Here is a 27,446-nt window from a genome sequence, read left to right as displayed (position 1 = left end):
CGGCAAGTCGCACATGTAATGTTGCTCCAGAATAGATTATCTAAAGAACAATCAAAGATAAAGTCAGTTTGGTCCTAGAGACAGATCACTGATCACTGTCATGGGGAATAGACTAGTAAACATGCAAATTGAACAACAAAGATAAAAGGTCAAAACGAAATTGAAACATAGAAGCAGTCAGCTGGATTTGAACCTGCACGGGAAGGATTTTTAGACCATCGCCTTAAACACTCGGCCACAACTGGAAGACATCTCAGAAAATGAAAAGAAATTACAAGGTCTCAGTAAAATGCAAAAATCTGATTTAAAGTCATCATCAATGGGAACCATTCACAGTTTAAAGCTTTTCCCTCTTCATAATGTGGATTTGGAGTCAGTCAGCTCCAAAAACATCCTTAAAAATAATCCGAAAATGCTGAGAAGACTGAACATAATCATTTCCAAGTAAAAAAGACTTGATGTTCATTTGATCAGGTTTTGGAGCGTCTATTAACCATCTCAAGTTTCCAAAAATGTCCAGCGGTTAACTGGAATTACCATATCAATCTTAAGCTGTTTTTTCATTTTGAACAGCTCCATACCTATAATACAAGTCAACGGTAAGGTTCGAAAGACCCTATAAAGGGTCCTGATTGACTTTTGTGTGCTACAAAAAAAGCCACAAAACACATTCAAAAGACGCCGAAAAGAATTTTTAGAAAAACACCACGAAAAATGTTTATAAGGCACTTTAGGAAATTCTGGAAAACACAAGAAAAGATGGCTTAGAGAAAAATCAAAAACACTTCCTGAAGCCATTTTGGCTTCAAATCCTTGTCAGATTCACCCACTTGGAAAGAGTGTTATGTGAATATTGACTCAAGTCACAGAGTATGAGATTGCTTGGTATGACATAGACAATGAGTGACATATACAATGAGTGATATAGACAATTTTAATTTTTGCTAATCCTACTTGATTGAAAGCTTTGACCATGGTATTCCATGAATCCTTGAACTCTTTTTTTGTCTTTTATTATGTGGATTTTAAATTGCTTGTTTCATCATAAACATTGGGCATCGTCGATCTGAGTCCAGATGGAAAAATCAAAATGAGTGCCCAGGTTCCACTGAGATTTGAACTCATATCACTGGCATCAAAGTCCAGAGTGCTAACCATTACACCATGGAACCAACCATGACACAATAATGGCTGCGGCTTGTTGTGCTGAATAAAGCATATGAAATCATGAACGATGGCGAAAACAGGCTCCAAAGCTGCAGTGCAAATCTGCAATCATACACAATGGTAAATTGATATCTTATAACCTTTCATTCCACAAATTTACCAACATTTCCACGATATCACAGCTAGTGCAGTTTGAAATGTTGATGAAAAGCGGCTAGTAAAAAGATTGCTGTATCTGTTACTTGGAAAAAGTGTGAAAAAAATAAATTCCAAAACTTATACTGTTAGAAAACTGTTCATCCAGTAGTCGATAAAGATTAGCATTGTATGGTAAAAGGCTTCATCTGAGAGATAATTTAAGGTTTGTGCAAATCAAAGTGCATGTCCCAGTCCATTAGCCAGGACAGCGGTCTGTGGCTGCTGGACAAGATCAAGAGAAAAACCTCTTACCTGATGGCACCCACGGTGCTTCTTTTGATTAGCGGCAAGTCGCACATGTAATGTTGCTCCAGAATAGATTATCTAAAGAACAGTCAAAGATAAAGTCAGTTTGGTCCTGGAAACTCGCTCCATCACAGATCACTGTCATGGGGAATAGACTAGTAAACATGCAAATTGAACAACAAAGATAAAAGGTCAAAAAGTTATTGAAACACAGACAGAGTCGGCAGGATTTGAAACTGCGTGGGGAGACCCCTATGGATTTCTAGCCCATCGCCTTAACGACTCAGCCACGACTACTCGGACGTCAATTAGCCTCAGGAAACAAAACTCATTGTCTATGTCATACAAAGCAATCTCATACTCTATGACTTGAGTCGATATTCCCATAACACTCTTTCCAAGTGGGTGAATCTGACAAGGATTTGAAGCCAAAATGGCTTCAGGAAGTGTTTTTGATTTTTCTCTAAGCCATATTTTCTTGTGTTTTTCAGAATTTCCTAAAGCGCCTTATAAACATTTTTCGTGGTGTTTTTCTAAAAATTCTTTTCGGCGTCTTTTGAATGTGTTTTGTGGCTTTTTTTGTCTTATACAAAAGTCAATCAGGACCCTTTATAGGGTCTTTCGAACCTTACCGTTGACTTGTATTATAGGTATGGAGCTGTTCAAAGTGAAAAACATCTGAAGATTGATATGGTAATTTCAGTTAACCGCTAGACATTTTTGGAAACTTGAGATGGTTAATAGACGCTCCAAAGCCTGATCAAATGAACACCAAGTCTTTTTTACTTGGAAATGATTATGTTCAGTCTTCTCAGCATTTTTGGATTATTTTTAAGGATGTTTTTGGAGCTGACTGACTCCAAATCCACATTATGAAGAGGGAAAAGCTTTAAACTGTGAATGGTTCCCATGGATGATGAATTTAAATCAGATTTTTGCATTTTACTGAGACCTTGTATTTTCTTTTCATTTTCTGAGATGTCTTCCAGAGGGTTTATCACTGAGCTTGATCATGGAGCTATTAGAAAACGTGTGTGAAACTCATAATAATTTAAGGTTTGTGCAAATCAAAGTGCATGTTCCAGTCCATTAGCCAGGATAGCGGTCTGTGGCTGCTGGACAAGATCAAGAGAAAAACCTCTTACCTGATGGCACCCACGGTGCTTCTTTTGATTAGCGGCAAGTCGCACATGTAATGTTGCTACTCGGACGACAAGCAGTTATGAGTTTCACACATGTGAAATCAAATCTGCAATCATACACAATAGTAAATTGATATCTTATAACCTTTCATTCCACAAATTTACCAACATTTCCACGATATCACAGCTAGGACAGTTTGAAATGTTGATGAAAAGTGGCTAGTAAAAAGATTGCTGTATCTGTTACTTGGAAAAAGTGTGAAAAAAATAAATTGCAAAACTTATACTGTTAGAAAACTGTTCATCCAGTAGTCGATAAAAATTATCATTGCATGGTAAAAGGCTTCATCTGAGAGATAATTTAAGGTTTGTGAAAAGACCCTATAAAGGGTCCTGATTGACTTTTGTATAAGACAAAAAAAGCCACAAAACACATTCAAAAGACGCCGAAAATAATTTTTAGAAAAACACCACCAAAAATGTTTATAAGGCACTTTAGGAAATTCTGGAAAACACAAGAAAAGATGGCTTAGAGAAAAATCAAAACCACTTCCTGAAGCCATTTTGGCTTCAAATCTTTGTCAGATTCACCCACTTGGAAAGAGTGTTATGTGAATTTTGACTCAAGTCACAGAGTATGAGATTGCTTGGTATGACATAGACAATGAGTGACATAGACAATTTAAATTTTTGCTAATCCTACTTGATTGACAGCTTTGACCATGGTATTCCATGAATACTTGAACTCTTTTTTTGTCTTTTATTATGTGGATTTTAAATTGCTTGTTTCATCATAAACATTGGGCATTGTCGATCTGAGTGCAGATGGAAAAACCGAAATGTGTGCCCAGATCACTGGATTCAAAGTCCAGAGTGCTAACGATTACACCATGGAACCAACCATTACACAGTCATGGCTGCGGCTTGTTGTGCTGAATAAAGCATATGAAATCGTGAACGATGGCGAAAACAGGCTCCAAAGCTGCAGTGCAAATCTGCAATCATACACAATGGTAAATTGATATCTTATAACCTTTCATTCCACAAATTTACCAACATTTCCACAATATCACAGCTAGGACAGTTTGAAATGTTGATGAAAAGTGGCTAGTAAAAAGATTGCTGTATCTGTTACTTGGAAAAAGTGTGAAAAAAATAAATTGCAAAACTTATACTGTTAGAAAACTGTTCATCCAGTTGTCGATAAAGATTAGCATTGCATGGTAAAAGGCTTCATCTGAGAGATAATTTAAGGTTTGTGCAAATCAAAGTGCATGTCCCAGTCCATTAGCCAGGACAGCTGTCTGTGGCTGCTGGACAATATCACGAGAAAAACCTCTTACCTGATGGCACCCACGGTGCTTCTTTTGATTAGCGGCAAGTCGCACATGTAATGTTGCTCCAGAATAGATTATCTAAAGAACAGTCAAAGATAAAGTCAGTTTGGTCCTGGAAACTCGCTCCATCACAGATCACTGTCATGGGGAATAGACTAGTAAACATGCAAATTGAACAACAAAGATAAAAGGTCAAAAAGTTATTGAAACATAGACGTAGTCGGCAGGATTTGCACCTGCGCGGGGAGACCCCAATGGATTTCTTGCCCATCTCCTTAACCACTTGGCCACGACTACTCGGACGTCAAGCTGTTATGAGTTTCACACACGTTTTCTAATAGCACCATGATCAAGCTCAGTGATCAACCCTCTGGAAGACATCTCAGAAAATGAAAAGAAAATACAAGGTCTCAGTAAAATGCAAAAATCTGATTTAAAGTCATCATCAATGGGAACCATTCACAGTTTAAAGCTATTCCCTCTTCATAATGTGGATTTGGAGTCAGTCAGCTCCAAAAACATCCTTAAAAATAATCCGAAAATGCTGAGAAGACTGAACATAATCATTTCCAAGTAAAAAAAACTTGATGTTCTTTTGATCAGGCTTTGGAGCGTCTATTAACCATGTCAAGTTTCCAAAAATGTCCAGCGGTTAACTGAAATTACCATATCAATCTTCAGCTGTTTTTCACTTTGAACAGCTCCATACCTATACTACAAGTCAACGGTAAGGTTCGAAAGACCCTATAAAGGGTCCTGATTGACTTTTGTGTGCTACAAAAAAAGCCACAAAACACATTCAAAAGACGCCGAAAATAATTTTTAGAAAAACACCACCAAAAATGTTTATAAGGCACTTTAGGAAATTCTGGAAAACACAAGAAAAGATGGCTTAGAGAAAAATCAAAAACACTTCCTGAAGCCATTTTGGCTTCAAATCCTTGTCAGATTCACCCACTTGGAAAGAATGTTATGTGAATATTGACTCAAGTCACAGAGTATGAGATTGCTTGGTATGACATAGACAATGAGTGACATAGACAATGAGTGATATAGACAATTTTAATTTATGCTAATCCTACTTGATTGACAGCTTTGACCATGGTATTCCATGAATCCTTGAACTCTTTTTTTGTCTTTTATTATGTGGATTTTAAATTGCTTGTTTCATCATAAACATTGGGCATCGTCAATCTGAGTGCAGATGGAAAAATCAAAATGAGTGCCCAGGTTCCACTGAGATTTGAACTCAGATCACTGGATTCAAAGTCCAGAGTGCTAATCATTACACCATGGAACCAACCATGACACAGTCATAGCTGCGGCTTGTTGTGCTGAATAAAGCATATGAAATCGTGAACGATGGCGAAAACAGGCTCCAAAGCTGCAGTGCAAATCTGCAATCATACACAATGGTAAATTGATATCTTATAACCTTTCATTCCACAAATTTACCAACATTTCCATGATATCACAGCTAGGACAGTTTGAAATGTTGATGAAAAGTGGCTAGTAAAAAGATTGCTGTATCTGTTACTTGGAAAAAGTGTGAAAAAAATAAATTGCAAAACTTATACTGTTAGAAAACTGTTCATCCAGTAGTCGATAAAGATTAGCATTGCATGGTAAAAGGCTTCATCTGAGAGATAATTTAAGGTTTGTGCAAATCAAAGTGCATGTCCCAGTCCATTAGCCAGGACAGCAGTCTGTGGCTGCTGGACAAGATCAAGAGAAAGACCTCTTACCTGATGGCACCCACGGTGCTTCTTTTGATTAGCGGCAAGTCGCACATGTAATGTTGCTCCAGAATAGATTATCTAAAGAACAGTCAAAGATAAAGTCAGTTTGGTCCGAGAAACTCGCTCCATCACAGATCACTGTCATGGGGAATAGACTAGTAAACATGCAAATTGAACAACAAAGATAAAAGGTCAAAAAGTTATTGAAACATAGACGTAGTCGGCAGGATTTGCACCTGCGCGGGGAGACCCCAATGGATTTCTTGCCCATCTCCTTAACCACTCGGCCACGACTACTCGGACGTCAAGCTGTTATGAGTTTCACACACGTTTTCTAATAGCACCATGACCAAGCTCAGTGATCAACCCTCTGGAAGACATCTCAGTAAATGAAAAGAAAATACAAGGTCTCAGTAAAATGCAAAAATCTGATTTAAAGTCATCATCAATGGGAACCATTCACAGTTTAAAGCTATTCCCTCTTCATAATGTGGATTTGGAGTCAGTCAGCTCCAAAAACATCCTTAAAAATAATCCGAAAATGCTGAGAAGACTGAACATAATCATTTCCAAGTAAAAAAAACTTGATGTTCATTTGATCAGGCTTTGGAGCGTCTATTAACCATGTCAAGTTTCCAAAAATGTCCAGCGGTTAACTGAAATTACCATATCAATCTTCAGCTGTTTTTCACTTTGAACAGCTCCAAACCTATACTACAAGTCAACGGTAAGGTTCGAAAGACCCTATAAAGGGTCCTGATTGACTTTTGTGTGCTACAAAAAAGCCACAAAACACATTCAAATGACGCCGAAAATAATTTTTAGAAAAACACCACCAAAAATGTTTATAAGGCACTTTAGGAAATTCTGGAAAACACAAGAAAAGATGGCTTAGAGAAAAATCAAAAACACTTCCTGAAGCCATTTTGGCTTCAAATCCTTGTCAGATTCACCCACTTGGAAAGAGTGTTATGTGAATATTGACTCAAGTCACAGAGATTGCTTGGTATGACATAGACAATGAGTGACATAGACTATTTTAATTTTTGCTAATCCTACTTGATTGGCAGCTTTGACCATGGTATTCCATGAATCCTTGAACTCTTTTTTTGTCTTTTATTATGTGGATTTTAAATTGCTTGTTTAATCATAAACATTGAGCATCGTCGATCTGAGTGCAGATGGAAAAATCGAAATGTGTGCCTAGGATCCACTGAGATTTGAACTGAGATCACTGGATTCAAAGTCGAGAGTGCAAACCATTACACCATGGAACCAACCATGACAAAGTCATGGCTGCGGCTTGTTGTGCTGAATAAAGCATATGAAATCGTGAACGATGGCGAAAACAGGCTCCAAAGCTGCAGTGCAAATCTGCAATCATACACAATGGTAAATTGATATCTTATAACCTTTCATTCCACAAATTTACCAACATTTCCACGATATCACAGCTAGGACAGTTTGAAATGTTGATGAAAAGTGGCTAGTAAAAAGATTGCTGTATCTGCTACTTGGAAAAAGTGTGAAAAAAATAAATTGCAACACTTATACTGTTAGAAAACTGTTCATCCAGTAGTCGATAAAGATTAGCATTGCATGGTAAAAGGCTTCATCTGAGAGATAATTTAAGGTTTGTGCAAATCAAAGTGCATGTCCCAGTCCATTAGCCAGGACAGCAGTCTGTGGCTGCTGGACAAGATCAAGAGAAAAACCTCTTACCTGATGGCACCCACGGTGCTTCTTTTGATTAGCGGCAAGTCGCACATGTAATGTTGCTCCAGAATAGATTATCTAAAGAACAGTCAAAAATAAAGTCAGTTTGGTCCGAGAAACTCGCTCCATCACAGATCACTGTCATGGGGAATAGACTAGTAAACATGCAAATTGAACAACAAAGATAAAAGGTCAAAAAGTTTATGAAACATAGACAGCAGGATTTGCACCTGCGCGGGGAGACCCCAATGGATTTCAAGTCCATCGCCTTAACCACTCGGCCACAACTACTCAGACGTCAAGCTGTTATGAGTTTCACACATGTTTTCTAATAGCACCATGATCAAGCTCAGTGAATCACCCTCTGGAAGACATCTCAGAAAATGAAAAGAAAATACAAGGTCTCAGTAAAATGCAAAAATCTGATTTAAAGTCATCATCATCAATGGGAACCATTCACAGTTTAAAGCTTTTCCCTCTTCATAATGTGGATTTGGAGTCAGTCAGCTCCAAAAACATCCTTAAAAATAATCCGAAAATGCTGAGAAGACTGAACATAATCATTTCCAAGCAAAAAAGACTTGATGTTCATTTGATCAGGCTTTGGAGCATCTATTAACCATCTCAAGTTTCCAAAAATGTCCAGCGGTTAACTGAAATTACCATATCATACTTCAGCTGTTTTTCACTTTGAACAGCTCCATACCTATAATACAAGTCAACGGTAAGGTTCGAAAGACCCTATGAAGGGTCCTGATTGACTTTTGTGTGCTACAAAAAAATCCACAAAACACATTCAAAAGACGCCGAAAAGAATTTTTAGAAAAACACCACCAAAAATGTTTATAAGGCACTTTAGGAAATTCTGGAAAACACAAGAAAAGATGGCTTAGAGAAAAATCAAAAACACTTCCTGAAGCCATTTTGGCTTCAAATCCTTGTCAGATTCACCCACTTGGAAAGAGTGTTATGTGAATATTGACTCAAGTCACAGAGTATGAGATTGCTTGGTAAGACATAGACAATGAGTTTTGTTTCCTGAAGCTAATTTTACATTTTGCTTATCCTACTTGATTGATAACTTTTGCAAAAATCTGATTTAAAGTCATCATTATTGTTGAGAGATACCGTTCGATACCCAAAAGTATCATATTGGATGGTATCGCCCGATACGAAAAAAATATCGAGTATCGCCGATTCCGATACCGGAAGTCCCATTCAAGTCAATGGGACTTCCGGTATCGGAATTAAAAAAAGACCTTTATTTCCTTGTTGGCTAATTCTACATAATTGAAAACAAATAAGAATCATGTAGAATGTATTGGTGGAGGAGACAAATAAAGGCATAGTAGTTTATTCAAATCACATGGCATAGCATTAATTCCAATTTTTTTTTTCAAGACGTTCGGAGTTAAAAAGATATTGACTATGTTAACCTTTTTTTTATATTTTGTCAGATATGTATGTTTCACAACTTCCATTCTCTTCACCTTCTTTTGTACTTCTCCCACACTTTCTCCTTCATGATCCGCAGCAGTAGCATTTTTTTCATCAACTTTTTCTTCACCTTATTCATCTTCTTCTTCATCTTCTTCCCTTTAATTTTTTTTTCCCATTCTTCATATTCTTCTTATTCAGCTATTATTAACTTTAATATGCTATTTCTTCATCTTCTTCCTATTCTTCTTTGTCTTCATTTTCTTATGATGACAGGCATTCCTGTAGTACTTATCTATAAAAGTTATAAGATTACACCTTACGTTCTGCCTGTCACTAAAGATTTACAACAGGATTTGTCCGCGTTCAGTTTGGCCTGCAGCAGGAGCACCACGAGGAGTAACGGACTCACCCCCATTTACTGCTTAGTCTTCTTCTGCTTATAATTTTGATTTCTTCTATGCTGATTTTTAGTCTTATGCTTAATGTTCTTCTGCTTTCTGTTCTTCTGCTTTTGCTTCTTCTGCTTCTTGTTCTTCTGTCTTTTGTTCTGTATCTTGGTGGTTGTCTTCATGTTCTTTGTCCTCTTGGTCTTATTATTTAGGGTCATATTTCTGGTCTTCTTTGGTGTGGTCTTCAGGGTCGTCGTCATCAGGGTCGTCGTCATGGAGATCAATAAGGATTACCAAAGAATGTTGAAATGTTGATGAAAAGTGGCTAGTAAAAAGATTGCTGTATCTGTTACTTGGAAAAAGTGTGAAAAAAACAAATTGCAAAACTTATACTGTTAGAAAACTGTTCATCCAGTAGTCAATAAAGATTAGCATTGCATGGTAAAAGACTTCATCTGAGAGATAATTTAAGGTTTGTGCAAATCAAAGTGCATGTCCCAGTCCATTAGCCAGGACAGCGGTCTGTGGCTGCTGGACAAGATCAAGAGAAAAACCTCTTACCTGATGGCACCCACGGTGCTTCTTTTGATTAGCGGCAAGTCGCACATGTAATTTTGTCTTCAAATCCTTGTCAGATTCACCCACTTGGAAAGAGTGTTATGTGAATATTGACTCAAGTCACAGAGTATGAGATTGCTTGGTATGACATAGACAATGAGTGATATAGACAATTTTAATTTTTGCTAATCCTACTTGATTGACAGCTTTGATCATGGTATTCCATGAATCCTTGAACTCTTTTTTTGTCGTTTATTATGTGGATTTTAAATTGCTTGTTTCATCATAAACATTGGGCTTCGTCGATCTGAGTGCAGATGGAAAAATCAAAATGAGTGCCCAGGTTCCACTGAGATTTGAACTCAGATCACTGGATTCAAAGTCCAGAGTGCTAACCATTACACCATGGAACCAACCTTGACGCAGTCATGGCTGCGGCTTGTTTTGCTGAATAAAGCATATGAAATCGTGAACGATGGCGAAAACAGGCTCCAAAGCTGCAGTGCAAATCTGCAATCATACACAATGGTAAATTGATATCTTATAACCTTTCATTCCACAAATTTACCAACATTTCCACGATATCACAGCTAGGACAGTTTGAAATGTTGATGAAAAGTGGCTAGTAAAAAGATTGCTGTATCTGTTACTTGGAAAAAGTGTGAAAAAAATAAATTGCAAAACTTATACTGTTAGAAAACTGTTCATCCAGTAGTCGATAAAGATTAGCATTGCATGGTAAAAGGCTTCATCTGAGAGATAATTTAAGGTTTGTGCAAATCAAAGTGCATGTCCCAGTCCATTAGCCAGGACAGCGGTCTGTGGCTGCTGGACAAGATCAAGAGAAAAACCTCTTACCTGATGGCACCCACGGTGCTTCTTTTGATTAGCGGCAAGTCGCACATGTAATGTTGCTCCAGAATAGATTATCTAAAGAACAGTCAAAGATAAAGTCAGTTTGGTCCGAGAAACTCGCTCCATCACAGATCACTGTCATGGGGAATAAGACTAGTAAACATGCAAATTGAACAACAAAGATAAAAGGTCAAAAAGTTATTGAAACATAGACGTAGTCGGCAGGATTTGCACCTGCGCGGGGAGACCCCAATGGATTTCTTGCCCATCTCCTTAACCACTCAGCCACGACTACTCGGACGTCAAGCTGTTATGAGTTTCACACACGTTTTCTAATAGCACCATGATCAAGCTCAGTGATCAACCCTCTGGAAGACATCTCAGTAAATGAAAAGAAAATACAAGGTCTCAGTAAAATGCAAAAATCTGATTTAAAGTCATCATCAATGGGAACCATTCACAGTTTAAAGCTATTCCCTCTTCATAATGTGGATTTGGAGTCAGTCAGCTCCAAAAACATCCTTAAAAATAATCCGAAAATGCTGAGAAGACTGAACATAATCATTTCCAAGTAAAAAAAACTTGATGTTCTTTTGATCAGGCTTTGGAGCGTCTATTAACCATGTCAAGTTTCCAAAAATGTCCAGCGGTTAACTGAAATTACCATATCAATCTTCAGCTGTTTTTCACTTTGAACAGCTCCATACCTATACTACAAGTCAACGGTAAGGTTCGAAAGACCCTATAAAGGGTCCTGATTGACTTTTGTGTGCTACAAAAAAAGCCACAAAACACATTCAAAAGACGCCGAAAATAATTTTTAGAAAAACACCACCAAAAATGTTTATAAGGCACTTTAGGAAATTCTGGAAAACACAAGAAAAGATGGCTTAGAGAAAAATCAAAAACACTTCCTAAAGCCATTTTGGCTTCAAATCCTTGTCAGATTCACCCACTTGGAAAGAGTGTTATGTGAATATTGACTCAAGTCACAGAGTATGAGATTGCTTGGTATGACATAGACAATGAGTGACATAGACAATGAGTGATATAGACAATTTTAATTTATGCTAATCCTACTTGATTGACAGCTTTGACCATGGTATTACATGAATCCTTGAACTCTTTTTTTGTCTTTTATTATGTGGATTTTAAATTGCTTGTTTCATCATAAACATTGGGTATCGTCAATCTGAGTGCAGATGGAAAAATCAAAATGAGTGCCCAGTTTCCACTGAGATTTGAACTCAGATCACTGGATTCAAAGTCCAGAGTGCTAACCATTACACCATGGAACCAACCATGACACAGTCATGGCTGCGGCTTGTTGTGCTGAATAAAGCATATGAAATCGTGAACGATGGCGAAAACAGGCTCCAAAGCTGCAGTGCAAATCTGCAATCATACACAATGGTAAATTGATATCTTATAACCTTTCATTCCACAAATTTACCAACATTTCCACGATATCACAGCTAGGACAGTTTGAAATGTTGATGAAAAGTGGCTAGTAAAAAGATTGCTGTATCTGTTACTTGGAAAAAGTGTGAAAAAAATAAATTGCAAAACTTATACTGTTAGAAAACTGTTCATCCAGTAGTCGATAAAGATTAGCATTGCATGGTAAAAGGCTTCATCTGAGAGATAATTTAAGGTTTGTGCAAATCAAAGTGCATGTCCCAGTCCATTAGCCAGGACAGCGGTCTGTGGCTGCTGGACAAGATCAAGAGAAAGACCTCTTACCTGATGGCACCCACGGTGCTTCTTTTGATTAGCGGCAAGTCGCACATGTAATGTTGCTCCAGAATAGATTATCTAAAGAACAGTCAAAGATAAAGTCAGTTTGGTCCGAGAAACTCGCTCCATCACAGATCACTGTCATGGGGAATAGACTAGTAAACATGCAAATTGAACAACAAAGATAAAAGGTCAAAAAGTTATTGAAACATAGACGTAGACGGCAGGATTTGCACCTGCGCGGGGAGACCCCAATGGATTTCTTGCCCATCTCCTTAACCACTCGGCCACGACTACTCGGACGTCAAGCTGTTATGAGTTTCACACACGTTTTCTAATAGCACCATGATCAAGCTCAGTGATCAACCCTCTGGAAGACATCTCAGTAAATGAAAAGGAAATACAAGGTCTCAGTAAAATGCAAAAATCTGATTTAAAGTCAACATCAATGGGAACCATTCACAGTTTAAAGCTATGCCCTCTTCATAATGTGGATTTGGAGTCAGTCAGCTCCAAAAACATCCTTAAAAATAATCCGAAAATGCTGAGAAGACTGAACATAATCATTTCCAAGTAAAAAAAACTTGATGTTCATTTGATCAGGCTTTGGAGCGTCTATTAACCATGTCAAGTTTCCAAAAATGTCCAGCGGTTAACTGAAATTACCATATCAATCTTCAGCTGTTTTTCACTTTGAACAGCTCCATACCTATACTACAAGTCAACGGTAAGGTTCGAAAGACCCTATAAAGGGTCCTGATTGACTTTTGTGTGCTACAAAAAAAGCCACAAAACACATTCAAATGACGCCGAAAATAATTTTTAGAAAAACACCACCAAAAATGTTTATAAGGCACTTTAGGAAATTCTGGAAAACACAAGAAAAGATGGCTTAGAGAAAAATCAAAAACACTTCCTGAAGCCATTTTGGCTTCAAATCCTTGTCAGATTCACCCACTTGGAAAGAGTGTTATGTGAATATTGACTCAAGTCACAGAGTATGAGATTGCTTGGTATGACATAGACAATGATTGATATTGACAGCTTTGACCATGAATCCTTGAACTCTTTTGTTGTCTTTTATTATGTGGATTTTAAATTGCTTGTTTCATCATAAACATTGGGAATCGTCGATCTGAGAGCAGATGGAAAAATCGAAATGTGTGCGCAGGTTCCACTGAGCTTTGAACTCAGATCACTGGATTCAAAGTCCAGAGTGCTAACCATTACACCATGGACCCAACCATGACATAGTCATGGCTGCGGCTTGTTGTGCTGAATAAAGCATATGAAATCGTGAACGATGGCGAAAACAGGCTCCAAAGCTGCAGTGCAAATCTGCAATCATACACAATAGTAAATTGATATCTTATAACCTTTCATTCCACAAATTTACCAACATTTCCACGAGATCACAGCTAGGACAGTTTGAAATGTTGATGAAAAGTGGCTAATAAAAAGATTGCTGTATCTGTTACTTGGAAAAAGTGTGAAAAAAATAAATTGCAAAACTTATACTGTTAGAAAACTGTTCATCCAGTAGTCGATAAAGATTAGCATTGCATGGTAAAAGGCTTCATCTGAGAGATAATTTCAGGTTTGTGCAAATCAAAGTGCATGTCCCAGTCCATTAGCCAGGACAGCGGTCTGAGGCTGCTGGACAAGATCAAGAGAAAAACCTCTTACCTGATGGCACCCACGATGCTTCTTTTGATTAGCGGCAAGTCGCACATGTAATGTTGCTCCAGAATAGATTATCTAAAGAACAGTCAAATATAAAGTCAGTTTGGTCCTAGAAACTCGCTCCATCACAGATCACTGTCATGGGGAATAGACTAGTAAACATGCAAATTGAACAACAAAGATAAAAGGTCAAAAAGTTATTGAAACATAGACGGCAGGATTTGCACCTGCGCGGGGAGACCCCAATGGATTTCTAGCCCATCGCCTTAACCACTCGGCCACGACTACTCAGACGTCAAGCTGTTATGCGTTTCACAAACGTTTTCTAATAGCACCATGATAAAGCTCAGTGATCAACCCTCTGGAAGACATCTCAGAAAAAGAAAAGAAAATACAAGGTCTCAGTAAAATGCAAAAATCTGATTTAAAGTCATCATCAATGGGAACCATTCACAGTTTAATGCTTTTCCCTCTTCATAATGTGGATTTGGAGTCAGTCAGCTCCAAAAACATCCTTAAAAATAATACGAAAATGCTGAGAAGACTGAACATAATCATTTCCAAGTAAAAAAGACTTGATGTTCATTTGATCAGGCTTTGGAGCGTCTATTAACCATCTCAAGTTTCCAAAAATGTCCAGCGGTTAACTGAAATTACCATATCAATCTTCAGATGTTTTTCACTTTGAACAGCTCCATACCTATAATACAAGTCAACGGTAAGGTTCGAAATACCCTATAAAGGGTCCTGATTGACTTTTGTGTGCTACAAAAAAAGCCACAAAACACATTCAAAAGACGCCGAAAAGAATTTTTAGAAAAACACCACCAAAAATGTTTATAAGGCACTTTAGGAAATTCTGGAAAACACAAGAAAAGATGGCTTAGAGAAAAATCAAAAACACTTCCTGAAGCCATTTTGGCTTCAAATCCTTGTCAGATTCACCCACTTGGAAAGAGTGTTATGTGAATATTGACTCAAGTCACAGAGTATGAGATTGCTTGGTATGACATAGACAATGAGTGATATAGACAATTTTAATTTTTGCTAATCCTACTTGATTGACAGCTTTGATCATGGTATTCCATGAATCCTTGAACTCTTTTTTTTTCTTTTATTATGTGGATTTTAAATTGCTTGTTTCATCATAAACATTGGGCATCGTCGATCTGAGTGCACATGGAAAAATTGACATGTGTGCCAAGGTTCCACTGAGATTTGAACTCAGATGACTGGATTCAAAGTCCAGAGTGCTAACAATTACACCATGGAACCAACCATGACTCAGTCATGGCTGCGGCTTGTTGTGCTGAATAAAGCATATGAAATCGTGAACGATGGCGAAAACAGGCTCCAAAGCTGCAGTGCAAATCTGCAATCATACACAATGATAAATTGATATCTTATAACCTTTCATTCCACAAATTTACCAACATTTCCACGATATCACAGCTAGGACAGTTTGAAATGTTGATGAAAAGTGGCTAGTAAAAAGATTGCTGTATCTGTTACTTGGAAAAAGTGTGAAAAAAATACATTGCAAAACTTATACTGTTAGAAAACTGTTCATCCAGTAGTCGATAAAGATTAGCATTGCATGGTAAAAGGCTTCATCTGAGAGATAATTTAAGGTTTGTGCAAATCAAAGTGCATGTCCCAGTCCATTAGCCAGGACAGCGGTCTGTGGCTGCTGGACAAGATCAAGAGAAAAACCTCTTACCTGATGGCACCCACGATGCTTCTTTTGATTAGCGGCAAGTCGCACATGTAATGTTGCTCCAGAATAGATTATCTAAAGAACAGTCAAAGATAAAGTCAGTTTGGTCCTAGAAACTCGCTCCATCACAGATCACTGTCATGGGGAATAGACTAGTAAACATGCAAATTGAACAACAAAGATAAAAGGTCAAAAAGTTATTGAAACATAGACGGCAGGATTTGCACCTGCGCGGGGAGACACCAATGGATTTCTAGCCCATCGCCTTAACCACTCGGCCACGACTACTCAGACGTCAAGCTGTTATGAGTTTCACACACGTTTTCTAATAGCACCATGATAAAGCTCAGTGATCAACCCTCTGGAAGACAACTCAGAAAAAGAAAATAAAATACAAGGTATCAGTAAAATGCAAAAATCTGATTTAAAGTCATCATCAATGGGAACCATTCACAGTTTAATGCTTTTCCCTCTTCATAATGTGGATTTGGAGTCAGTCAGCTCCAAAAACATCCTTAAAAATAATACGAAAATGCTGAGAAGACTGAACATAATCATTTCCAAGTAAAAAAGACTTGATGTTCATTTGATCAGGCTTTAGAGCGTCTATTAACCATCTCAAGTTTCCAAAAATGTCCAGCGGTTAACTGAAATTACCATATCAATCTTCAGATGTTTTTCACTTTGAACAGCTCCATACCTATAATACATGTCAAGGGTAAGGTTCGAAAGACCCTATAAAGGGTCCTGATTGACTTTTGTGTGCTACAAAAAAAGCCACAAAACACATTCAAAAGACGCCGAAAAGAATTTTTAGAAAAACACCACCAAAAATGTTTATAAGGCACTTTAGGAAATTCTGGAAAACACAAGAAAAGATGGCTTAGAGAAAAATCAAAAACACTTCGTGAAGCCATTTTGGCTTCAAATCCTTGTCAGATTCACCCACTTGGAAAGAGTGTTATGTGAATATTGACTCAAGTCACAGAGTATGAGATTGCTTGGTATGACATAGACAATGAGTGATATAGACAATTTTAATTTTTGCTAATCCTACTTGATTGACAGCTTTGATCATGGTATTCCATGAATCCTTGAACTCTTTTTTTGTCTTTTATTATGTGGATTTTAAATTGCTTGTTTCATCATAAACATTGGGCATCGTCGATCTGAGAGCACATGGAAAAATTGACATGTGTGCCCAGGTTCCACTGAGATTTGAACTCAGATCACTGGATTCAAAGTCCAGAGTGCTAACAATTACACCATGGAACCAACCATGACTCAGTCATGGCTGCGGCTTGTTGTGCTGAATAAAGCATATGAAATCGTGAACGATGGCGAAAATAGGCTCCAAAGCTGCAGTGCAAATCTGCAATCATACACAATGATAAATTGATATCTTATAACCTTTCATTCCACAAATTTACCAACATTTCCACGATATCACAGCTAGCGCAGTTTGAAATGTTGATGAAAAGTGGCTAGTAAAAAGATTGCTGTATCTGTTACTTGGAAAAAGTGTGAAAAAAATACATTGCAAAACTTATACTGTTAGAAAACTGTTCATCCAGTAGTCGATAAAGATTAGCATTGCATGGTAAAAGGCTTCATCTGAGAGATAATTTAAGGTTTGTGCAAATCAAAGTGCATGTCCCAGTATATTAGCCAGGACAGCGGTCTGTGGCTGCTGGACAAGATCAAGAGAAAAACCTCTTACCTGATGGCACCCACGATGCTTCTTTTGATTAGCGGCAAGTCGCACATGTAATGTTGCTCCAGAATAGATTATCTAAAGAACAGTCAAATATAAAGTCAGTTTGGTCCTAGAAATTCGCTCCATCACAGATCACTGTCATGGGGAATAGACTAGTAAACATGCAAATTGAACAACAAAAATAAAAGGTCAAAAAGATATTGAAACATAGACGTAGTCAGCAGGATTTGAACCTGCGCGGGGAGACCCCAATGGACTTCAAGTCCATCGCCTTAACCACTCGGCCACGACTACTCGGACGTCAAGCTGTTATGAGCTTCACACATGTTTTCTAATAGCACCATGATCACGCTCAGTGATCAACCCTCTGGAAGACATCTCAGAAAATGAAAAGAAAATACAAGGTCTCAGTAAAATGCAAAAATCTGATTTAAAGTCATCATCAATTGGAACCATTCGCAGTTTAAAGCTTTTCCCTCTTCATAATGTGGATTTGGAGTCAGTCAGCTCCAAAAACATCCTTAAAAATAATCCAAAAATGCTGAGAAGACTGAACATAATCATTTCCAAGTAAAAAAGACTTGATGTTCATTTGATCAGGCTTTGGAGCATCTATTAACCATCTCAAGTTTCCAAAAATGTCCAGCGGTTAACTGAAATTACCATATCAATCTTCAGATGTTTTTCACTTTGAACAGCTCCATACCTATAATACAAGTCAAGGGTAAGGTTCGAAAGACCCTATAAAGGGTCCTGATTGACTTTTGTGTGCTACAAAAAAAGCCACAAAACACATTCAAAAGACGCCGAAAAGAATTTTTAGAAAAGCACCACCAAAAATGTTTATTAGGCACTTTAGGAAATTCTGGAAAACACAAGAAAAGATGGCTTAGAGAAAAATCAAAAACACTTCCTGAAGCCATTTTGGCTTCAAATCCTTGTCAGATTCACCCACTTGGAAAGAGTGTTAGGTGAATATTGACTCAAGTCACAGAGTATGAGATTGCTTGGTATGACATAGACAATGATTGATATTGACAGCTTTGACCATGAATCCTTGAACTCTTTTGTTGTCTTTTTATTATGTGGATTTTAAATTGCTTGTTTCATCATAAACATTGGGAATCGTCGATCTGAGAGCAGATGGAAAAATTGAAATGTGTGCGCAGGTTCCACTGAGATTTGAACTCAGCTCACTGGATTCAAAGTCCAGAGTGCTAACCATTACACCATGGAACCAACCATGACATAGTCATGGCTGCGGCTTGTTGTGCTGAATAAAGCATATGAAATCGTGAACGATGGCGAAAACAGGCTCCAAAGCTGCAGTGCAAATCTGCAATCATACACAATGGTAAATTGATATCTTATAACCTTTCATTCCACAAATTTACCAACATTTCCACGATATCACAGCTAGGACAGTTTGAAATGTTGATGAAAAGTGGCTAATAAAAAGATTGCTGTATCTGTTACTTGGAAAAAGTGTGAAAAAAATAAATTGCAAAACTTATACTGTTAGAAAACTGTTCATCCAGTAGTCGATAAAGATTAGCATTGCATGGTAAAAGGCTTCATCTGAGAGATAATTTAAGGTTTGTGCAAATCAAAGTGCATGTCCCAGTCCATTAGCCAGGACAGCGGTCTGTGGCTGCTGGACAAGATCAAGAGAAAAACCTCTTACCTGATGGCACCCACGATGCTTCTTTTGATTAGCGGCAAGTCTCACATGTAATGTTGCTCCAGAATAGATTATCTAAAGAACAGTCAAATATAAAGTCAGTTTGGTCCTAGAAACTCGCTCCATCACAGATCACTGTCATGGGGAATAGACTAGTAAACATGCAAATTGAACAACAAAGATAAAAGGTCAAAAAGTTATTGAAACATAGACGGCAGGATTTGCACCTGTGCGGGGAGACCCCAATGGATTTCTAGCCCATCGCCTTAACCACTCGGCCACGACTACTCAGACGTCAAGCTGTTATGCGTTTCACACACGTTTTCTAATAGCACCATGATAAAGCTCAGTGATCAACCCTCTGGAAGACATCTCAGAAAAAGAAAAGAAAATACAAGGTCTCAGTAAAATGCAAAACTCTGATTTAAAGTCATCATCAATGGGAACCATTCACAGTTTAATGCTTTTCCCTCTTCATAATGTGGATTTGGAGTCAGTCAGCTCCAAAAACATCCTTAAAAATAATACGAAAATGCTGAGAAGACTGAACATAATCATTTCCAAGTAAAAAAGGCTTGATGTTCATTTGATCAGGCTTTGGAGCGTCTATTAACCATCTCAAGTTTCCAAAAATGTCCAGCGGTTAACTGAAATTACCATATCAATCTTCAGATGTTTTTCACTTAGAACAGCTCCATACCTATAATACAAGTCAACGGTAAGGTTCGAAAGACCCTATAAAGGGTCCTGATTGACTTTTGTGTGCTACAAAAAAAGCCACAAAACACATTCAAAAGACACCGAAAAGAATTTTTAGAAAAACACCACCAAAAATGTTTATAAGGCACTTTAGGAAATTCTGGAAAACACAAGAAAAGATGGCTTAGAGAAAAATCAAAAACACTTCCTGAAGCCATTTTGGCTTCAAATCCTTGTCAGATTCACCCACTTGGAAAGAGTGTTATGTGAATATTGACTCAAGTCACAGAGTATGAGATTGCTTGGTATGACATAGACAATGAGTGATATAGACAATTTTAATTTTTGCTAATCCTACTTGATTGACAGCTTTGATCATGGTATTCCATGAATCCTTGAACTCTTTTTTTGTCTTTTATTATGTGGATTTTAAATTGCTTGTTTCATCATAAACATTGGGCATCGTCGATCTGAGTGCACATGGAAAAATTGAAATGTGTGCCCAGGTTCCACTGAGATTTGAAGTCAGATAACATGATTCAAAGTCGGGCGTGCTAACCATTACACCATGGAACCAACCATGACTCAGTCATGGCTGCGGCTTGTTGTGCTGAATAAAGCATATGAAATCGTGAACGATGGCGAAAACATTCTCCAAAGCTGCAGTGCAAATCTGAAATCATACACAATGGTAAATTGATATCTTATAACCTTTCATTCCACAAATTTACCAACATTTCCACGATATCACAGCTAGGACAGTTTGAAATGTTGATGAAAAGTGGCTAGTAAAAAGATTGCTGTATCTGTTACTTGGAAAAAGTGTGAAAAAAATAAATTGCAAAACTTATACTGTTAGAAAACTGTTCATCCAGTATTTGATAAAGATTAGTATTGCATGGTAAAAGGCTTCATCTGAGAGATAATTTAAGGTTTGTGCAAATCAAAGTGCATGTCCCAGTCCATTAGCCAGGACAGCGGTCTGTGGCTGCTGGACAAGATCAAGAGAAAAACCTCTTACCTGATGGCACCCACGGTGCTTCTTTTGATTAGCGGCAAGTCGCACATGTAATGTTGCTCCAGAATAGATTATCTAAAGAACAGTCAAAGATAAAGTCAGTTTGGTCCTAGAAACTCGCTCCATCACAGATCACTGTCATGGGGAATAGACTAGTAAACATGCAAATTGAACAACAAAGATAAAAGGTCAAAAAGTTTTTGAAACATAGACGTAGTCGGCAGGATTTGAACCTGCGCGGGGAGACCCCAATGGATTTCAAGTCCATCACCTTTACCACTCGGCCACGACTACTCGGACGTCAAGCTGTTATGAGTTTCACACATGTTTTCTAATAGCACCATGATCAAGCTCAGTGATCAACCCTCTGGAAGACATCTCAGAAAAAGAAAAGAAAATACAAGGTCTCAGTAAAATGCAAAAATCTGATTTAAAGTCATCATCAATGGGAACCATTCACAGTTTAAAGCTTTTCCCTCTTCATAATGTGGATTTGGAGTCAGTCAGCTCCAAAAACATCCTTAAAAATAATCCAAAAATGCTGAGAAGACTGAACATAATCATTTCCAAGTAAAAAAGACTTGATGTTCATTTGATCAGGCTTTGGAGCATCTATTAACCATCTCAAGTTTCCAAAAATGTCCAGCGGTTAACTGAAATTACCATATCAATCTTCAGCTGTTTTTCACTTTGAACAGCTCCATACCTATAATACAAGTCAACGGTAAGGTTCGAAAGACCCTATAAAGGGTCCTGATTGACTTTTGTGTGCTACAAAAAAAGCCACAAAACACATTCAAAAGACGCCGAAAAGAATTTTTAGAAAAACACCACCAAAAATGTTTATAAGGCACTTTAGGAAATTCTGGAAAACACAAGAAAAGATGGCTTAGAGAAAAATCAAAAACACTTCCTGAAGACATTTTGGCTTCAAAACCTTGTCAGATTCACCCACTTGGAAAGAGTGTTATGTGAATATTGACTCAAGTCACAGAGTATGAGATTGCTTGGTATGACATAGACAATGAGTGACATAGACAATTTTAATTTTTGCTAATCCTACTTGATTGACAGCTTTGACCATGGTATTCCATGAATCCTTGAACTCTTTTTTTGTCTTTTATTATGTGGATTTTAAATTGCTTGTTTCATCATAAACATTGGGCATCGTCGATCTGAGTGCAGATGGAAAAATTGAAATGTGTGCCCAGGTTCCACTGAGATTTGAATTCAGATAACAGGATTCAAAGTCCAGAGTGCTAACCATTACACCATGGAACCAACCATTACACAGTCATGGCTGCGGCTTGTTGTGCTGAATAAAGCATATGAAATCGTGAACGATGGCGAAAACAGGCTCCAAAGCTGCAGTGCAAATCTGCAATCATACACAATGGTAAATTGATATCTTATAACCTTTCATTCCACAAATTTACCAACATTTCCACGATATCACAGCTAGGACAGTTTGAAATGTTGATGAAAAGTGGCTAGTAAAAAGATTGCTGTATCTGTTACTTGGAAAAAGTGTGAAAAAAATAAATTGCAAAACTTGTACTGTTAGAAAACTGTTCATCCAGTCGTTGATAAAGATTAGCATTGCATGGTAAAAGGCTTCATCTGAGAGATAATTTAAGGTTTGTGCAAATCAAAGTGCATGTCCCAGTCCATTAGCCAGGACAGCGGTCTGTGGCTGCTGGACAAGATCAAGAGAAAAACCTCTTACCTGATGGCACCCACGGTGCTTCTTTTGATTAGCGGCAAGTCGCACATGTAATGTTGCTCCAGAATAGATTATCTAAAGAACAGTCAAAGATAAAGTCAGTTTGGTCCTAGAAACTCGCTCCATCACAGATCACTGTCATGGGGAATAGACTAGTAAACATGCAAATTGAACAACAAAGATAAAAGGTCAAAAAGTTATTGAAACATAGACGTGGTCAGCAGGATCTGAACCTGCGCAGGGAGACCCCAATGGATTTCTAGTTCATCGCCTTAACCACTCGGCCACGACTACTTGGACGTCAAGCTGTTATGAGTTTCACACATGTTTTCTAATAGCACCCTGATCAAGCTCAGTGATCAACCCTATGGAAGACATCTCAGAAAATGAAAAGAAAATACAAAGTCTCAGTAAAATGCAAAAATCTGATTTAAAGTCATCATCAATGGGAACCATTCACAGTTTAAAGCTTTTCCCTCTTCATAATGTGGATTTGGAGTCAGTCAGCTCCAAAAACATCCTTAAAAATAATCCAAAAATGCTGAGAAGACTGAACATAATCATTTCCAAGTAAAAAAGACTTGATGTTTATTTGATGAGGCTTTGGAGCGTCTATTAACCATCTCAAGTTTCCAAAAATGTCCAGCGGTTAACTGAAATTACCATATCAATCTTCACCTGTTTTTCACTTTGAACAGCTCCATACCTATAACACAAGTCAACGGTAAGGTTCGAAAGACCCTATAAAGGGTCCTGATTGACTTTTGTGTGCTACAAAAAAAGCCACAAAACACATTCAAAAGACGCCGAAAAGAATTTTTAGAAAAACACCACCAAAAATGTTCATAAGGCACTTTAGGAAATTCTGGAAAACACAAGAAAAGATGGCTTAGAGAAAAATCAAAAACACTTCCTGAAGACATTTTGGCTTCAAATCCTTGTCAGATTCACCCACTTGGAAAGAGTGTTATGTGAATATTGACTCAAGTCACAGAGTATGAGATTGCTTGGTATGACATAGACAATGAGTGACATAGACAATTTTAATTTTTGCTAATCCTTCTTGATTGACACCTTTGACCATGGTATTCCATGAATCCTTGAACTCTTTTTTTGTCTTTTATTATGTGTATTTTAAATTGCTTGTTTCATCATAAACATTGGGCATCGTCGATCTGAGTGCAGATGGAAAAATTGAAATGTGTGCCCAGGTTCCACTGAGATTTGAATTCAGATAACATGATTCAAAGTCCAGCGTGCTAACCATTACACCATGGAACCAAACATTACACAGTCATGGCTGCGGCTTGTTGTGCTGAATAAAGCATATGAAATCGTGAACGATGGCGAAAACAGGCTCCAAAGCTGCAGTGCAAATCTGCAATCATACACAATGGTAAATTGATATCTTATAACCTTTCATTCCACAAATTTACCAACATTTCCACGATATCACAGCTTGGACAGTTTGAAATGTTGATGAAAAGTGGCTAGTAAAAAGATTGCTGTATCTGTTACTTGGAAAAAGTGTGAAAAAAATAAATTGCAAAACTTATACTGTTAGAAAACTGTTCATCCAGTAGTCGATAAAGATTAGCATTGCATGGTAAAAGGCTTCATCTGAGAGATAATTTAAGGTTTGTGCAAATCAAAGTGCATGTCCCAATCCATTAGCCAGGACAGCGGTCTGTGGCTGCTGGACAAGATCAAGAGAAAAACCTCTTACCTGATGGCACCCACGGTGCTTCTTTTGATTAGCGGCAAGTCGCACATGTAATGTTGCTCCAGAATAGATTATCTAAAGAACAGTCAAAGATAAAGTCAGTTTGGTCCTAGAAACTCGCTCCATCACAGATCACTGTCATGGGGAATAGACTAGTAAACATGCAAATTGAACAACAAAGATAAAAGGTCAAAAAGTTTTTGAAACATAGACGTAATCGGTAGGATTTGAACTTGCGCGGGGAGACCCCAATGGATTTCTAGTCCATCGCCTTAACCACTCGGCCACAACAACTCAGACGTCAAGCTGTTATGAGTTTCACACATGTTTTCTAATAGCACCATGATCAAGCTCAGTGATCAACCCTCTGGAAGACATCTCAGAAAATGAAAAGAAAATACAAGGTCTCAGTGAAATGCAAAAATCTGATTTAAAGTCATCATCAATGGGAACCTTTCACAGTTTAAAGCTTTTCCCTCTTCATAATGTGGATTTGGAGTCAGTCAGCTCCAAAAACATCTTTAAAAATAATCCAAAAATGCTGAGAAGACTGAACATAATCATTTCCAAGTAAAAAAGACTTGATGTTCATTTGATCAGGCTTTGCAACGTCTATTAACCATCTCAAGTTTCCAAAAATGTCCAGCGGTTAACTGAAATTACCATATCAATCTTCAGCTGTTTTTCACTTTGAACAGCTCCATACCTATAATACAAGTCAACGGTAAGGTTAAAAAGACCCTATAAAGCGTCCTGATTGACTTTTGTGTGCTACAAAAAAAGCCACAAAACACATTCAAAAGACGCCGAAAAGAATTTTTAGAAAAACACCACCAAAAATGTTTATAAGGCACTTTAGGAAATTCTGGAAAACACAAAAAAAGATGGCTTAGAGAAAAATCAAAAACACTTCCTGAAGCCATTTTGGCTTCAAATCCTTGTCAGATTCACCCACTTGGAAAGAGTGTTATGTGCATATTGAGTCAAGTCACAGAGTATGAGTTTGCTTGGTATGACATAGACAATGAGTGACATAGACAATTTTAATTTTTGCTAATCCTACTTGATTGACAGCTTTGACCATGGTATTCCATGAATCCTTGAACTCTTTTTTTGTCTTTTATTATGTGGATTTTAAATTGCTTGTTTCATCATAAACATTGGGCATCGTCGATCTGAGTGCAGATGGAAAAATCGAAATGTGTGCCCAGGTTCCACTAAGATTTGAACTCAGATCACAGAATTCAAAGTCGAGAGGGCTAACCATTACACCATGGAACCAACCATTACACAGTCATGGCTGCGGCTTGTTGTGCTGAATAAAGCATATGAAATAGTGAACGATGGCGAAAACAGGCTCCAAAGCTGCAGTGCAAATCTGCAATCATACACAATGGTAAATTCATATCTTATAACCTTTCATTCCACAAATTTACCAACATTTCCACGATATCACAGCTAGCACAGTTTGAAATGTTGATGAAAAGTGGCTAGTAAAAAGATTGCTGTATCTGTTACTTGGAAAAAGTGTGAAAAAAATAAATTGCAAAACTTATACTGTTAGAAAACTGTTCATCCAGTAGTTGATAAAGATTAGCATTGCATGGTAAAAGGCTTCATCTGAGAGATATTTAAGGTTTGTGCAAATCAAAGTGCATGTCCCAGTCCATTAGCCAGGACAGCGGTCTGTGGCTGCTGGACAAGATCAAGAGAAAAACCTCTTACCTGATGGCACCCACGGTGCTTCTTTTGATTAGCGGCAAGTCGCACATGTAATGTTGCTCCAGAATAGATTATCTAAAGAACAGTCAAAGATAAAGTCAGTTTGGTCCTAGAAACTCGCTCCATCACAGATCACTGTCATGGGGAATAGACTAGTAAAGATGCAAATAGAACAACAAAGATAAAAGGTCAAAAAGTTATTGAAACATAGACGTAGTCGGCAGGATTTGAACCTGCGCGGGGAGACCCCAATGGATTTCTAGTCCATCGCCTTAACCACTCGGCCACGACTACTCGGACGTCAAGCTGTTATGAGTTTCACACATGTTTTCTAATAGCACCATGATCAAGCTCAGTGATCAACCCTCTGGAAGACATCTCAGAAAATGAAAAGAAAATACAAGGTCTCAGTAAAATGCAAAAATCTGATTTAAAGTCATCATCAATGGGAACCATTCACAGTTTAAAGCTTTTCCCTCTTCATAATGTGGATTTGGAGTCAGTCATCTCCAAATACATCCTTAAAAATAATCCAAAAATGCTGAGAAGACTGAACATAATCATTTCCAAGTAAAAAAGACTTGATGTTCATTTGATCAGGCTTTGGAGCATCTATTAACCATCTCAAGTTTCCAAAAATGTCCAGCGGTTAACTGAAATTACCATATCAATCTTCAGATGTTTTTCACTTTGAACAGCTCCATACCTTTAATACAAGTCAACGGTAAGGTTCGAAAGACCCTATTAAGGGTCCTGATTGACTTTTGTGTGCTACAAAAAATGCCACAAAACACATTCAAAAGACGCCGAAAAGAATTTTTAGAAAAACACCACCAAAAATGTTTATAAGGCACTTTAGGAAATTCTGGAAAACACAAGAAAAGATGGCTTAGAGAAAAATCAAAAACACTTCCTGAAGCCATTTTGGCTTCAAATCCTTGTCAGATTCACCCACTTGGAAAGAGTGTTATGTGAATACTGACTCAAGTCACAGAGTATGAGATTGCTTGGTATGACATAGACAATGAGTGACATAGACAATTTTAGCTAATCCTACTTGATTGACAGCTTTGACCATGGTATTCCATGAATCCTTGAACTCTTTTTTTGTCTTTTATTATGTGGATTTTAAATTGCTTGTTTCATCATAAACATTGAGCATCGTCGATCTGAGTGCAGATGGAAAAATCGAAATGTGTGCCCAGGTTCCACTGAGATTTGAACTCTGATCACAGGATT

The 27,446-nt window shown here is 37.7% G+C and overlaps 11 non-coding genes across 11 annotated transcripts; all 11 read right to left on the bottom strand.

Moving 5' to 3' along the window:
- Window positions 1-5,318: 5,318 nt before the first annotated feature.
- TRNAQ-UUG (transfer RNA glutamine (anticodon UUG)) lies at window positions 5,319-5,390 on the bottom strand. Its single transcript has one exon. It is a non-coding gene; the product is annotated as a tRNA-Gln (tRNA).
- A 2,364-nt stretch (window positions 5,391-7,754) lies between these two features.
- Window positions 7,755-7,836, bottom strand: TRNAS-UGA (transfer RNA serine (anticodon UGA)). The gene has a single exon. It is a non-coding gene; the product is annotated as a tRNA-Ser (tRNA).
- Window positions 7,837-10,273: 2,437 nt separating this feature from the next.
- Window positions 10,274-10,345, bottom strand: TRNAQ-UUG (transfer RNA glutamine (anticodon UUG)). The gene has a single exon. It is a non-coding gene; the product is annotated as a tRNA-Gln (tRNA).
- A 1,668-nt stretch (window positions 10,346-12,013) lies between these two features.
- On the bottom strand, window positions 12,014-12,085 carry TRNAQ-UUG (transfer RNA glutamine (anticodon UUG)). Its single transcript has one exon. It is a non-coding gene; the product is annotated as a tRNA-Gln (tRNA).
- A 1,608-nt stretch (window positions 12,086-13,693) lies between these two features.
- Window positions 13,694-13,765, bottom strand: TRNAQ-UUG (transfer RNA glutamine (anticodon UUG)). Its single transcript has one exon. It is a non-coding gene; the product is annotated as a tRNA-Gln (tRNA).
- A 1,645-nt stretch (window positions 13,766-15,410) lies between these two features.
- Window positions 15,411-15,482, bottom strand: TRNAQ-UUG (transfer RNA glutamine (anticodon UUG)). Its single transcript has one exon. It is a non-coding gene; the product is annotated as a tRNA-Gln (tRNA).
- Window positions 15,483-17,127: 1,645 nt separating this feature from the next.
- Window positions 17,128-17,199, bottom strand: TRNAQ-UUG (transfer RNA glutamine (anticodon UUG)). The gene has a single exon. It is a non-coding gene; the product is annotated as a tRNA-Gln (tRNA).
- A 654-nt stretch (window positions 17,200-17,853) lies between these two features.
- Window positions 17,854-17,935, bottom strand: TRNAS-UGA (transfer RNA serine (anticodon UGA)). The gene has a single exon. It is a non-coding gene; the product is annotated as a tRNA-Ser (tRNA).
- Window positions 17,936-18,808: 873 nt separating this feature from the next.
- On the bottom strand, window positions 18,809-18,880 carry TRNAQ-UUG (transfer RNA glutamine (anticodon UUG)). Its single transcript has one exon. It is a non-coding gene; the product is annotated as a tRNA-Gln (tRNA).
- Window positions 18,881-21,251: 2,371 nt separating this feature from the next.
- On the bottom strand, window positions 21,252-21,333 carry TRNAS-UGA (transfer RNA serine (anticodon UGA)). Its single transcript has one exon. It is a non-coding gene; the product is annotated as a tRNA-Ser (tRNA).
- A 5,086-nt stretch (window positions 21,334-26,419) lies between these two features.
- On the bottom strand, window positions 26,420-26,501 carry TRNAS-AGA (transfer RNA serine (anticodon AGA)). The gene has a single exon. It is a non-coding gene; the product is annotated as a tRNA-Ser (tRNA).
- Between the last annotated feature and the right edge of the window lie 945 nt (window positions 26,502-27,446).

Source organism: Dendrobates tinctorius, unplaced genomic scaffold (assembly GCF_039654945.1).
Source record: "Dendrobates tinctorius isolate UK_male_01 unplaced genomic scaffold, ASM3965494v1 ptg000048l, whole genome shotgun sequence".
In the NCBI taxonomy this organism is placed as follows: Eukaryota; Metazoa; Chordata; class Amphibia; order Anura; family Dendrobatidae; genus Dendrobates; species Dendrobates tinctorius.
Note: the sequence above shows the minus strand (reverse complement) of the source record. Positions and strands in the feature narration are given on the sequence as shown.